Genomic DNA, 3,140 nt, shown 5'->3' on the forward strand with positions numbered 1-3,140 from the left:
TAATGTAGAGTTCTAACAACTACCTTATGAACATACAGGACTTTGCGCCTTACGTGACTTGTCTCCTCCCCCTCCAGGTGCTCCTAAGATCACATCTGACCTCAGCATCCGTGACATGACCGTGATTGCCGGCGAGGAGTTCACGATCACCGTGCCGTTCATCGCGTCGCCACAGCCCAAGGTGCAGTGGTGGATCGGCCCCAACGAGGTCATTCCCGACGAGAGGGTCCACTTCCAGATGGACACAGGCTCCTCCTCCACTATCTTTGTCAACAAGAGTGCCAAGCGCTCTGACATTGGCAAGTATACTGTGAAGCTGACCAACACCGAGGGCGCTGACTCCGGCTCCTGCAAGGTCAACGTGGTGGACAGGCCATCGCCTCCTCAGGGTCCTCTGGAGGTCTCGGACATCACGCCGGACACCTGCTCCCTGGCTTGGCGTCCTCCGATGGACGACGGCGGCTCGCCCGTCACCAACTACCAGGTGGAGCGCCTCGACCCGCAACTCAGGCATGTGGGTCAAGTCTCGGCCTTCGTCCGCAACTGCCATTACGACATGATGGGACTGGAGCCGAACAGGCAGTACATGTTCCGCATCCGTGCGGAGAACCAGTACGGCCTCTCCGATCCCTTGGAGACCACGGACCCCATCACGGCCAAGTTCCCCTCACTGTGCCGATCCTCCTGGCCGCCCCAACATTCTGGATCACGATGTCAACTCTGCTGTCCTGACCTGGATCGTCCGACTCCGATGGCGGCGCCAAGATCCAGGGCTACAAGGTGGAGTACCGCGACGTCACAGACACCAATTGGTCCGCAGCCAACGACTTCCTGGTTAAGGAGAACACTTACACGTGCACTCTCTCCTGGTTACCACAGTACGAGTTCCGCGTGAAGGCATGAATGCCGCAGGATACAGCAAGTACTCGCCGCCGAGCAAGAAGATCAAGATGAAGGCAAGTACTCCGTCCCGTCGCCACCAGGCACTCTGTGGTCACCAAGATCGCAAGAACTACGTGGATCTCACCTGGACCGTGCCGCAGAGCGACGGTGGATCGCGCATCACTGGCTACATGATCGAGAAGCGTGAGATTGGCAGCATCTGGATGAATGCAACGACTACAATGTGGTCGACACTCAGTACACCCGTCACCAATCTCACCGAAGCAGCGACGTCGAATTCCGCGTCTACGCCATCAACGCTGCAGGCAAGTCTGACCCGTCACAGAGCGGCCCGCCCGTCAAGATCCGCGAGGCAGCTCCCGGAGAGAAGCCGTTCTTCATCAAGAACCTGCACAACACCGCCGTCGCCCTGCACAAGTCCATCACCCTGGAGTGCGAGGCCGAGGGCAAGCCGACGCCAAAGGCTCGCTGGCTGAGGAACGGCCGCGAGGTCACTCTCGGAGGCCGCATCAGCGCCGAGGACAAGGACGGAAGGTTCAGGCTCATCATCTCCGACATGTGGGAGGTCGACGAGGGCGACTACGCCTGCGTGGCCGCCAACGACGCCGGTCAAGCCACCACCATCGCCCACGTCAGATCGGCAACCCTCCGCGCATCACGCAGATGCACGATTCCCTGTACCTGCCTGAGGGAGACAACACCAAGATCAAGATCTACTTCAGCGGAGATCTGCCTCTCGATGTCAGTCTTACCCACAACGGCGAGCCCATGCAGAATCGCAGCGCCTTAAATTCACTGTCTTTGATGAATTCATCATCATCTTCATCAGAGAAGTTGTCAAGGAGGATGCTGGTCAGTACACACTCACAGTTAAGAATGACTCTGGCATTGTTCAGGCAACTTCACCGTGTACATCACTGGCGTACCTGGCGCTCCATCTGCTCCTCTGGACGTTACTGACATCAGCCGCCACATGTGCAGCCTCTCATGGCGCCCACCAGTCTACGACGGCGGCCTGCCCATCACACACTACGTGGTTGAGCGCAAGGACATCACGTACAACAACTGGATCACGATCAACTCCTTCTGCAGAGAATGTGCCTTCACCGTGCAGGGTCTCACTGAGGCCAGAGTACCTGTTCCGCGTCATGGCCGTCAACGAGAACGGCATGGGCCCGCCCTGACGGGAGTCAATCCCATCAAGGCCAAGGCGCCCTACGACCCGCCTCGCCTCCCGCACACCCAACGTCACCGAGGTGGGCGGCGACTTCGTGCACCTGGAATGGACAAGCCCGAGCACGACGGCGGCTCCCGCATCAAGGGTTACTGGATCGAGAAGCGCGAGGTCGGCTCCAACATCTGGACGATGGTCAACCAGTACATCTGCCCCGCCACGCAGGTTAACGTGTCCAACCTCATCGAGGACAGGCAGTACGAGTTCCGCGTCTTCGCCGAGAACGAGGCCGGCATGTCCGAGCCCTCCGTGTGCTCCACCTCCGTCAGGATCAAGGATCCCAACGCGGCCACTCCGCCTGTCATCGTTACTCCTCTGCGCTCTGTCATGGCTCTGCAGCACAGGAGCGCCACGCTCACCTGCCAGATCCAGGGCAAGCCAAAGCCAACTATCTCCTGTTCAAGGCATGCGAGAGCTGTGCAACAGCGCTAAGTATGCCATGACCCGCGACGGCGATAGCTACTCCCTGACTGTGCACGACGTGTACGGCGAGGACGAGGACGAGTACATGTGCCGCGCCCAGAACGTCGGTGGCATCAGGAGCAACCAAGGCTGAAGTCACCATCAAACGTAAGTCATATATCAGTACACCGTACATTATGCATTGTTGCGTGGAAAGGTTAATACACATATAGTATATTATGATAACGATATCATACAGCTTTTAAAGAACGCTTTCAGCCGGCTCTAACCTGTCTTGTGTTCCTCGCAGTGGCGCCCAAGATCAACGTGCCGCCCAGGTTCCGCGACACCGCCTTCTTCGACAAGGGCGAGAACGCCGTCATCAAGATTCCTTTCATCGGCAACCCGCGGCCGAGGATTACATGCAGCCGCGAGGGCGAACCATCGAGTCGGCGGCCACTACTGCCGTCGAGACCGCAGCAGCGCCACGCCATCCTCACCATGCGCGATGTCAACCACCTGGACACCGGCAGCTACCGCCTCACCGCAGAGAACCGAGCTCGGCCAGACTCCGTCATCATCAAGATCCAGATCTCCGGTG

The 3,140-nt window shown here is 58.7% G+C and overlaps 1 pseudogene; it reads left to right on the forward strand.

Annotated features, from left to right (window-relative positions):
• LOC119588148 overlaps nucleotides 1-3,140 on the forward strand; it is a 19,090-nt pseudogene that overhangs the window by 13,996 nt on the left and 1,954 nt on the right.

Source organism: Penaeus monodon, chromosome 23, assembly GCF_015228065.2.
Source record: "Penaeus monodon isolate SGIC_2016 chromosome 23, NSTDA_Pmon_1, whole genome shotgun sequence".
NCBI classification, from domain to species: domain Eukaryota; kingdom Metazoa; phylum Arthropoda; class Malacostraca; order Decapoda; family Penaeidae; genus Penaeus; species Penaeus monodon.